Source organism: Hibiscus syriacus, unplaced genomic scaffold, assembly GCF_006381635.1.
Source record: "Hibiscus syriacus cultivar Baekdansim isolate YM2019G1 unplaced genomic scaffold, ASM638163v2 tig00110733_pilon, whole genome shotgun sequence".
NCBI lineage: Eukaryota > Viridiplantae > Streptophyta > Magnoliopsida > Malvales > Malvaceae > Hibiscus > Hibiscus syriacus.
In genome coordinates, this window is record NW_024062845.1 from 1,373,654 (window position 1) to 1,386,735 (window position 13,082).

Genomic DNA, 13,082 nt, shown 5'->3' on the forward strand with positions numbered 1-13,082 from the left:
TCATTTATAACTTACCACGAAACCAAATGGTTTCCCTGATTTTACCTCGAACGTGCATTTGGCATAATTGAGCTTTAATTGTTACTTTATCATTCTTTGGAACAATTTTCTCAGGTTTTTTACATGCTCTTTTTCTGTTTGGGACCTGACAATCATGTTATACACGTATACTTCAATTTCCTTATGCATCATGTCATGGAAAAGAGTTACAATGGTTCTTTGATAGGTTGCCCCATCATTTTTCAAACCAAACGACATCACTTTATAGTAGAAAGTCCCCCATGTCCTCATGATTCATCTTGATATGATTATACCCCGAGAAGCCATCCATTAAGGAAAACCATGAATACCCCGTAGTGTTGTCCACTGGAGTATCTATATGAGGCAAGGGAAAATTGTCTTTTAGGCTAGCCCTATTAAGGTCTCGATAATCCACTCACATGCATACCTTCCCATATTTCTTAGGTACTAAAACTATATTGGGTACCCATTCGGGATATTTTTCCTCTTGAAAGAAGCCTGCATCGATATGTTTCATCACTTCCTTTTTGATCTTTAATAACATTTTTGGCTTCACTCTCCTAAGTTTCTATTGAATTGGCTTGCATTATAGTTTAATGGGAAATTTATGTACTACTATATTAGTGCTTAGCCCATTTATATCTTGATACTACCACGTAAAGACGTCTTTAAACTCTTGGAGCAAACTTATCAATCCTAGCCTTATTCCTGCGGATATAGTAGTGCTGATTTTTATTTCTCTATTTATTTATGTTATCCTCAAATTTACAAGCTCTATTCTTCCTTGTGGGCTAGAATTTGTTTCTCTTCTTTTTCCACTAATCTTAACAGCTCATTAGGAACTTCACACTCATTGACTTTTTCCAGACACAAAGGTCACTCAAAATCTATCTTGTAGCTGGCCTTAAGAACATTTATTATAGTATTATTATAACATCTGCATACAATTTGACTTGGATGTATTGGAATATAAAGAATAAAGAATATGGTGAAGAGAACGCGATGCAAAAATGCGAAGAATGAAAGTTATTGCCATTTTAGAAAATAAGAAAAATATCTTTCATTAATCAATTTCGGTAACATTGAGTTTTACAAAAAGTTCCTTTAGAAGCTTTCAAAATACTGACACGAGTTATCTCTAGGCATTACTTTGAGTTAACCCTAAAAACTTTAGGGAGGTCTTCAGTAGTCCAGTTGTCGAGCTCTTCACCATGGAACCAAGGATGGATTCTAGCTACAACCATTCAAGGTTGGTTGACCCTGGTAATCATGTTGACAAACAGTCCCTTCAAAGTTTATCCTATCAATTCCTCTTCTTTCGTCAACTCCACAATCCTGATAGCACTGACCAGTTGCTTCTTTACGTCATATACTCCTCTGAACTTGAAAGAGTTCTTTAGATGAGGGAATGACATGTGTTCTACAGGGATATCTTCTCCATTCATCCTGGCTTTTCTTACTTTAGCCCTTTTTCTTAGCTCCTGGCTATATTGTTGGAATGTGGGCTCAAACCTAAGCCCAAAATAGTCCCTCTTCCATTCGATAGTTATGGCATGTACCATTCCCTGTAGATTCTTTCCAAATTCCTTATCAGCCTTTGCCCTTCTTTCCAGAGTTTCTCTTATTGCCATCTTGGTACAATTTGATAGCACGGGGCATGTAATTTTTCTTCATTCAGTTATATATGTTGCATTAATGAACTTTAATACCCTGAAAGATAGTGTCAAGGCATTTCGTTAACGTCGATGTACGTTAATACTTTCTTCTTTAACCCCGATACTGACCAGCTTTCTATCAATCATGAATTTTACTTTCTAATGCAGAAGGAACTGCCCATGCAGCATGGATCTAGTGTCTTCTCAATAAGCACTTATAGGTCGGGTGGATGTCTATCACCACAAAGTCAATATTCTAGATTGTAGGTATAATTAACAAGGGTATCTCTATTTTCCCCACCACGTATTTTTGGGTTCCATCGAACTCCCTAAAAATATTGTGATAAGCTCTCATGTGAGAGCTGTCTACGGGCATCATTTTGTAGCATAGCCAGAAGCATCACGTTTAATACAGACCCATTATCTATTAGAACCCCTGGCAAGACATGATTGTGTCAGTGAGTAGTAATATTTAAAACCTTGATGGATCCCATTCCTCCTTCTAGGATCCCATCATCAGTGAATGTGATGTAGTTATCTGTAGCTGTATATCCCATGATTTAGTCTAATTTATGTGTTGAAATATACTCAGGGATAAATTTCTGATTGAGTACTTTTAGCAAGGCATTCTGATGTACTTTTGAGTTTATTAACAGATCCAATATTGATATTTTGGCCTGCTGCTTGAAAGCTTCTCTACTATGATTTATTCACTATGGTTTAAGAATCTCATGAATTCACGACCTTGAACTTCAGTCACTGACTCATTAATGAATTGTGGAGGTTCTTCGTTAAATATTCTTGGCACTACTGCTACATTGGCTTTGCCTTCTACCCTGTCTATCTCCATGTACATTTAAGGCGAGTAACATCTTCCACTCCTCGTGAAGTGGCCTACCTCACTTACTTTTTCCGTGAGTGACTTCTTTTCCTCCCCTATTTTCTCATAGGTCCTCGACCTTTCTGGTATAGATATACTTGTTGCATAATTCCAAGGAACCTGTCATGGTCCTTGAAGTGAAAAGAGACAGGGTTGTAATCACAACTTTAGGAGTTGGTGACGATGAGCTCTCGTTTCTAGGATTAACTGTGATGATCACAGATTCCTCATTCCCTGCATCATGTTAAGGTCATCCGTCATACAAGCATCCAACTTTTGTTGGCTTTCATCTTTATTAAAGAATTCCACTTCACCATTGTTCATCGTCTCTTGAAGTAATTCTCAAAATTCGTAACAATTCTGAATATTGTGATCCTATTTTTGGTGATACAATACATTTTATGCCCAATGGGTTTTGGCTCATGATCACCCTTGATCATTCCTGATGTGCATAGTTGTTTGAACACCCAAGTAAGAGGAGATTTGACTTCTGATACATCCATCTTTATCCTCTTATTTTCCCTTTTGTCGATCACATTGACTCTTTACCCCATGATTGGGTAGGGGATAAGTGTTTGCAGCCGGTGATTTGAACTCTAGGTCTCCAGTGTTTATAAGATTTTGTACAATCTTTTTGAACATCAAGTAGTTCTCGATGTCATGCCTGAAAATCCCTATATGATACTCATAGTGGGGGTTGTCGTTATAGCAATGAGGGTAATGCGGTTGTAGTGGGGTCAACTTATAGGGGCGTATCAAATCCACTTTCAATAGCGAGGCATAAATTCCAAAATACGACACTGTCACAAGCAAGAAAATCATCCTTGCAACCTCTTTCCTTTTTCCCCTGTTCTCATGTACATATACTTTTTTTGCCCTAGGTTGGGTGATCGAAACACTAGCTGTGAAGTTTTTGTGGTAACTGTTTGTATAATTCACCTCATTTTCCTTCCTCTTATAACAAAGCTTCTTTAACCCTTCTCCTCCCTCAATCTTACCACTCTTAATGGCATTTTCAATCAGTTCCCCTGAAATTAACAGGTCAGCAAAATTCTTAGTGGCATTTCCTAACAGATCCCAAGATACGGTGTGTTCAAGATATTTACGAAAATGACAGTAGCCTCTTTTCCAATAACGGGGGCTGCACCTGGGCTGCCATAACACGCCACCTCTAGGGGTATTACCTAAAAGTTTCATTGTGTCGTTTTTCTGTGTTTTGCAGAGTCAATCTCTCAGGTACTAAATCAATAACATGGTGGTACTGTTACAAAAATGCCCTGCTAAATCCCTTCATGATTTGATGTGGTATTTAGTTAACTGGTTGTACCACTTTGCAGCCGACCCATTAAAACTATCCTGGAAATAATGCATCAACAGTTTTTAATTCTCGGTATAGCATGTCATTCTTCTACAGTACATAGTGAGGTAAGAAAAAGGATAGGTGGTCCTATTGTACTTTTTAAAGTTCGATACTTTGAAATTTGGGGGATGTATAAGATCAGGAACTAAGCTTAGCTCCCTTACATCCATTCCATAGAAGGAATCTACTTCTACCGACCTTACCTTTTCCTCCAGACTCTCCAGTTGCTGGGTTATCTCACTATTGGTCTTTGTTTTCTGCTAATTGATTAAAGTCGGGTGGCAGCTCTTCTACGCCTTATTCAACAGGTCTTACTCTAGCAGCAGGTAAGTATTTCATTAGGAATGAGGGCTCTATGCGATATTGTTGGTTGGCCACATAGATTACAGGTCGAGTCTCCTATGGAGCTGGAGATTGAACAAAAATGTGCACAGGTGTAAAACTTAGAGAATATGGGGGATCTGATGTAAAACTTGATGGGCGCTGAGGGTCGGATGCATACCCAGCTGGGTGCGACTATTCAGGTCCAAAATCTGGGGGATGTGAGGGTTCTTGATCATATGATGCTGGCTCGTTAGCAATGGCCTTACCAGTCATCGAATGCTTTTTAAATATATCCCCAGTCTTTTGTAGTAAGTCGAGTTTTGAGCTTTCCATTTCTGCTTCAATTTTATTCAGCCTTTATCTAATTTGTTCGTGTGTGTCCCTATGATCTTGCTCGATTCGGGCTAGCATCTCTTACATTTTTCTGGATGACTTACGAGTACCGTAGGGGTGTGAGGTGTACGCCAGGATCACTACAAATGATTAGAAATCATATTTTATTATTGGAGGTCTTATTAAATGTTAAAATACATGCATTAAGAATTAAACATTCGAAAAAATGAAAATGCAAGTGCAAACGACATTGATTCCATAATAACTAGTTCATTCAAAAGGTTCTCAACAACACACAATGCATAAGCACTTCAGGTAAAGAAAGCACTTCAGGTAAAGAAAGTACATCCGTAAAGAACTATATATAATATTTATCCCTATCTACTAACTTGTCGAGCTCTATCATCATCTCTATAATGAGTCTCTCTTCTTCATATTCTGGAATCACAAAAACTCTTAAGGTTGCCGTTTCTTCAGACAACTCAAAGACTTGTCGAGCAACCCTACTAGCCTAATCCATTACCATCTTCATTGCTTAATGCTGAATCTAAATGGTATCATTAGCTTGACAGTGTACAATTCCGAGATCTTGATTGGTCATAGGTTGACTTCCTTCGACTTGTGGTATTCGTTCATGGCATTTTTGTATTATTGCTTCCAACTCAGCAATCTTGACCATCAAAGCTTCATTTTCTTGCTTACCCATCTCTCGAGAAGATTAATAAATCAACTCACTTCCTTCCAATTTGGCTATCATTTTCTTCAAAGCAGCATTCTTCCTTCGAAGAAAAATACCATTGTTGTTTTAGGGATTTTGAAAAGTCTTCTCAAAACTAATTAGTTGTGATTTGAGTTGTTCAATTTGTCCTCGTCTCTGTGTTAACTCTCAATCGGCCTCATCCCTTTGTTCCCTTAATCTCTATACATATTTTATAGCTCGTTTTTTTTCTTCCTGGCTTCTTCTCATGCTTCTCTCTACTCCATCGAGCTTCACCTTCAAAACTTTAGTAGTATGATGTAAACCTTTGGCCTTCATGTTCTACAAGTCTATGAAATCCCGATTCAAAGCATCAAAATTATATTGGATTTTCTCATTTTCCTTAGTTAACTATTTTACCACCTAATCTCGCTTTATTAGCTCGAGTTTCCCACATTGTCCTTTCATCTGAGAAACTTCTCTGCTCCTTTTCTATCTAGATTCATCAACCTGATTTCTTCATCTAAACATATATTTACATGTTTATTATCACTTAACTTATTTTCTTTCTATGGTTATCACATACAACATTTACTGTTATACATGATTCGTGACCTTATAACTTATTTCACATATTCATACGGCTCATAAAGTTCACATATAGTTACATATTTCATTCCCATATAACCCATATCATATAAATTCATACCTCATAACATATAATATGAACAAAGCATATACACATAATACAAACTTAATCATGCTTCTATCCATGAAAACATAAAATATTGGAAACAGACTTATCACAAGTCTAATTTCCATATAATAATATGCACAATCTAATAATATGCACTCACCTTGGCCTCACTAAGTTTCGATCCCCTTTTATGATTTCCTCTCTTTCGATCGAGTCTTAACTTGATACTCGTTCCGGAACTTGTTCATGTTCGATATCTACATAATAATACATTAATACATATGAGTATCCCATTGATATACTCTAATCTATCATTTCTTAGACCAAAAGAAATGTCTATTTCAATTTCCCCTTGAAGTGCATCGATGCATTCTACAGTGTATCGATGCATTCTTTAACATGTGCATCGTTGCACTACTCATGCATCGATACACAAATTACCTTCGATGTTTTCATTTTAAGGGGATGCATCGATGCACTCCTTATGCATCGATGCACCAATTGCATTCGATGTTTCCATTTTTAAGAGGTGCATCGATACACACTGAACAATTTCTAAAGATTTACCCTTGATGCATCGGTGCACATTTAATGTGCATCGATGCACATAGCCCATAATTCATTTTTAAGCCCGAAAATCTACTAATTTCAGCTTAATTATTTCACACATCCTCCCCTTTCTTATTCTTAACTTACCTACTCATATTCAAACTCATTTTTATTCATTAATCATCTCTTTAACATCAAAGTCCTATTCTCAATATGTAATTCAAGAATCATACTCAATTTCTAACATGTTCCAAATCCTATTTTATTACTTCATATATCTTAATTAGATTGATGACAAGTCAAATTTGACTTCCAATTCTAGTTAAGAACTCTATTCCAAGATTTCATCCAAGAACCTCAAATCTTTAATCCCTCCTAACTCCATCATACTTTGATTTTAAGATAACGTAAGCTTTCCTTAAGCTTAGTTATCATCTAATAATCAAAACCCAATCTTAAATTTAACCAAAAACTCAATAATCAGAAAACTCACCTTTGGCTCTTGGTTTTTACGCGTGAAGGAAGAAAAAGATGAAGAGAATTCTGGAAACCATTTTGTTTCCTCTTCCCTTCCACGTGTTTAATATATAATCATATTTAAATATTTTCCTTGCAATTGACCCTTTTGCCCTTCAATTCACCTTATGATTACTAACATCTTTTAGGCAATATTTCAAAATAAATCATTGAACTATTTTATTCTTCTACTTTAGTCACTAAATTTTGAAACTTTACAATTTAGTCACTAACCCGGTATTGCGGATGTTACAGGTGATCACGAACGGTTTGAATCGTAAACCTTCACGAAAACACGTCTTGACCTCTACTTAGTTCACCCAATTGAGAGCAAAATTTTCTTTTCCCAAAATCGGTTTTGAGAAAAACCGCTGAAGTAAAAATGACTGCTAGACCTTACCTCATTTAAATATATCAGTTACCCTAACATATAAGGGATTTTAAGTTATTTCGAATTAAAAAAACTTATTTAATTAATTCAAATTAAATTAAAGACTTGTAATCTGAATTAAAATCTTTAATGCTTATTTAAAATCTTATTTAATTATTCCGAAATAAATATCAATTAAAAGAGTTGTAATCAAAATTACATTCTTTTAATGTTTATTTACTATATTCGGGATAATTAAAATCATCTGTATATCAAATATACATATATTAACTCTAGATATATTTTAGTAACATACAACAATTGTACATGTTTGCTCATTTCAATCCTAGGGTGTGACCCTGTAGGTTCTAGTAACGTTAGTAGTAATTATTAGAACAATTCTAATATTAAATACAGCGAGTGTCATCTAGCAATATATCATTGTCACTAAGTTACAAGAAATTATGATTCGACATATCATCTTCTTGATTAACTCTTTTATGTTTTACATCCTTTTGTCCTTTATATCTAGAATAGGCAAAAGTCTTGGAATAGTCACACTTGTATAACCCATCTATTGTTTCTTGATATCTAGAGTAGACTTTAATTAACGAATAATTTGTGATATCTCATATCAACTTATTCGAGCATGGCCATGTGTTTCTAGTCTCACTTAATCAAGTGGCCTATGATATATTTCCTATTATGTAGGAAGGAAAAATCCTATCTTAATCATACACACTCACTACATATATTGAGATATATTCAATAACAGTCTTTATAGAGCAACCAATTACGGAGCTTGTTTAACTGCATCAAAACATACAACAATATATGTTGGGATAGTATTGATCTCAAGTCTGAGAATCATACATATAGTCATCACCATGAGCAATGTCTATCACATAATAATCCAAGACATATGCTCATGGTGGGTTAATCCAATACATTGTTCTCTAACAATATAATCATGTATCAATTCTGACATCTCTATGTCAATGACAACTCGTTGTCATCAATCAATAAAATGTTAGTCTTAAGCATATTATTACTGTCCATGGCCATAATAATACTTGACTAGGGATCATTTAATAATAACAATTATGTTATTATATGGACTTTATTATCTTCCAATTCGTCTTAAACACATATATATAACTGAAAATAATAGCGACAATGCCTTTATTCAATAAAATCGATAAATAAATGTATTATTACAATCATTATATGATTGATCTTTGGGCATACTCTAACAACCATCACATTTGAAAACTTACAATTAAGTCCTTAAATTTCAAGACCTTTCGAATTTCATTACTCAACTTGTCAAATTCACGCTTTAATCCTCAAATCAACATTCTAACTTAAATTTTAGCATTCCATAATTAAATTTCAGCCTTGAATACCCCCACATTACACCATTTCAAGTTATGTCACTAACTTTTCCTATACTTTCTATTTAGTCCTCAAACTTTACTAACTTTCCAAAATGGTCCAATTTCACATTCTGACACCAAATTCAACATTTCAAAATTAAATTCTAGCATAGTACAACAACTATTGAACAATTGCATATCAACCCCATAATTTTCATAATTACCAAATAGGTCCTCTAACTGTAACAAAATTATAAATTGGTCTAAATGACTTTCTAAAGCTTGTAGGGTCTTTCAAACATAATTTCTAAGTCTAGGGAAACTTTTCATAATGTCCCCCAATTATTTTTTTGGGGTTGAATGTTGTAGAGTCAGGCTTTGTTGATTTTCACTTGATTCAAGCATGAATTCCACTTCTAATCAACATTTCAAAGATTCTACAATTAAACCCCTATCATGATTTAATCAAATCACAAACTTCTCAAAATCCTAGGTCATGGACGAACCTTATACATAGCTTTATAATTTATTTTAATCATCACACATGTTTTAGAATTAATCTACAACATCAATAACATACAATTCAACCTTTAATTCATCTTATTTCAACTTCCCCTTCATAAACCCTAATCATAAAATTACTCATCCAAGCATGTTTAACATGAACTACTTATACCAAATGATAGAGAATATGATGTAAATCAATTATCTATTTCACAGTTTAGTCCAAAAATCAATCATGTAAGCTTCAAAATAAAAAATTTCCGTAGCTAGGATGGAGGTCACGACAAGAGAGCCTGAGGATGATGAATATTTGTTTCTATCATCTTATCATATAACACATGACCTTTAATTAATTCAAAAAATAAAAATTCATTTAATTAGAAATCACCATGTTACCATTACTAAAACATGATAATTTCAACTTTACCATTAATATGACATCATCCATGACATCATCTTGCTTACATCATGTTCCTTACAACATTCAACTAATTCCGATTTTTGAAAATTACAAAATAGTCACCAAATTCCACAACTTCAACTAATCAAGGAAAATTAACTTGAATTCCACTAATCAATGCTAAATTTCACCATTCTAAAATATGAAAATAATATTTCCAACCTTTATCTAACATCTTTCAATTTTCATGAAATTCTGGTTCAATCAGATTATTCGATTATATACCATACTTGACTACTTTGTAGCTTTTAATACAAATTCCCTAACAAAATTCCGATTCCTATGAAAATTCTTGTTTTAGGAAAAATTATTCATTTAAGGGTCAAAATATATAAGTTTTAAAATTTATATTTTTGGTTTCTAAACTTTTATAAAATTTATACTTTGACCATTAAACTTTCAAAACTTAAATTTGAGTCGCTACCAATAATTTGTGGTGTTACATTCCCATTGCTCGAAGTTCTAAACACTTGCAGGTTTAATTTTAATAGTTGTCGCATTGTTGAATTTCATTTTAAATTTCACAGAACAGTGCAATGATTGCACAAAACAAACCGGTTTTAGTTGGGTGAGCGGTGAGCGGTGAGCGGGTGAGCGACTTCTTGTTAAATTAAAAGAGCAAAAGAGCTTGCGAAAATGGTCACAAAAGCCACTGAAGAAGGAAGGTCGTCTTATCTTAACGCACAGGTTTTAGTTGCACGAAAGTAGAGATGATGGCCGACTGACCGTGATCGGGTGATCGTTGACAATGATGGTGGTCGGCGGTAAGATTGATTTTGGGATTAGTGATTTTCGGTGTATTTTGGGTTTTGTAAATAAATTTAGGGTGTTTTGTGAAAATACGAAAAAATTATGATTTTTATTTTAAAAATTGAAAGAAATTAAAATTTACTCTGTGTCAAAAACACACATATAAATATAATTGTCAATAAACTTTTTAACTTTACAAATAAAAAAACTTACATATACCCTATTTATTTATATCTATTTAACATAAAATTTAAATTTTTATGATAATTTTTATCTTTCATTATTTTATTATTTTTAATAGAAGTCCCTAATTTTATTAAAAATATAAAATATCCAAATTACAATGAAGGTTTACAACCACAATAGTAAAATAAACACACAATGAAGATAGTATTCTAAACATGAGAAAACTACCCCTTATGATCACAAGGATCATACAAGAAAAAGGTTAAAAAACCTAACCAAATAAACTTGGATAAAAGGTATATACGAATAAATCTTATTCCATTACAAACGAACCACAAATAGGGATAAAGTTATTGAAAGACTACTGAAAATCACAAATTATAATTGAAACATGAAAAATATTACCCACAAATGTAAATTGCGTACAAATCTAATCCAAGGGTCCAAAGAGGGGAGATCAACATGATAAAAAAAGCATCATCTTGATCAGTCCTAGTGATGTCAAATACAACCTTGAAAAAATGATAAATGAAAATAATGGTCAAACGACCGAAAAAGTATCATAAAGACAGAGAAATACATATCATAAAAGCAGAAGAGAACATGTCGTAAAGGCCGGATTATTAAAAATAAAAAATAAGAAAATAAAATAAAATAAAATATGCTATAATAAAGTAAAGAAAAATAATAAATACCGAAAATCGGCGATCAATACCAAAATTGATGTTGTCGTTGATCAGAAGTCTTTAAAATTTAAAAAATAATCAATTAGACACTAAGTTAAATTTACATATTCTAAAATTTTTTAAAATTTACATATTCTCAAATTTTATTATCATCTCTTTAATAATGTCATTAATTATAACTATTTTTCTATTAATTGATATTAGGATGGGATCGGGTCGGGTTTCAGCCAACCCGACCCAATCCGAAAAATATATACCCTCCATCCGATCTGAACTCGACCGACTCAAAATAACAATAAAATATTATTTTTATTCAATAAAAACAGTGATTGAAAAAATAATATATAGAAGGGTATTATCAAATTCTTGTTTCTCATTTTTCATCCATCTTTATTATATCACATTTTACTTTTGAATCAATGGTATGTAAGAGATGAATTCAGTAAATATATATTAAAAAATAAGATGACTTGTAAATTTTAAAAATTTAGTATGAAAATATTTAGAAATTTTCTATAGAGGCAACTACTTTTATTAAAAAAAATACATTCAAAATTATAATAAAGTGTAATGATAAATTAAATACATAGTAAGGACATTTTCCTATAACAAGTAACACAAGAAAGTATTTACTTAAAATAAATCAAACAAATTTGATCACATAGGTAAACAATCCATAAAAGATGTTCAAGCTATTGAAAGACCATCGAGAAACTGTAAATTAGAGTCGAACGACGTGCGAAAACTATCCACGAATGCAAATCGTGTATTCAAACTCAATATGAGTGTTCAAATCAGGGAAACTTAGCATGGTAACAAATAAATATCATCTTAATCAGTCGCGATGAAGCCAAATCTTATCATGAGAAAAGAAGATAAACAAAAACAACGATCAAATAACCAAAAACATGTCAAAAGACATAGTTGTTAGAAATTGAAAAAATAAAGAATAAATAAAGAATAAAAGAAAAATAAAAAATGTTAAACGGAAATTAGAGTCTAAAAGAGGAAAGGTTGACTTAAACTAAATATTAGATTTTAATAGAAGCTAAAATATAATTTTCTCATTAAACTTAAGGGCAATGCCCCTCTAATTAAGTTCGTTGTAAATCACGATTTAATTGAATGATGTGATTATACAATGAAAATGTTATATTTTAAATATTGCCTAATAGAAAAAAACATGTATGATTTATAGGTTAATTAATTATATTAATATTGATGTATTGATTATATATAATTTTATAAATTACAATTGAATTATGATAAAAGATTATAAAATTTTAAAATAATTTTAATTAATCTTTCAATACTATGTTATTATCTGAATCAATGATAATACATAAAATTATCTATAGGTAATATATTAAAGATTTACAATAATCAATTAACTATTTTGAGAGATTATAAAATGTTTAAATTAAAAACATGGTTAAAATATTTGCCTAGTCCTTTAATCATTTATTATCGGCTTAAACATAAATAACAGTAAAAAAAATGTTGAAAAAATTTATCTTAGAAGATAGAAGAACACAAATAAATAGAAAGCAATATTAGTTGACACAGTCCATTGCATTTGCACAGAAACTGTATTGTTGTTTGCATTCTTTTAATCCCTTTGAACCAAATAAAATAGACTCTATTAAATCTTGCAATTAAAAGGAAATACAATTTTAAGCACAATTCAAATGAAAGGGGTCTTATCCACAGAGAAAGGG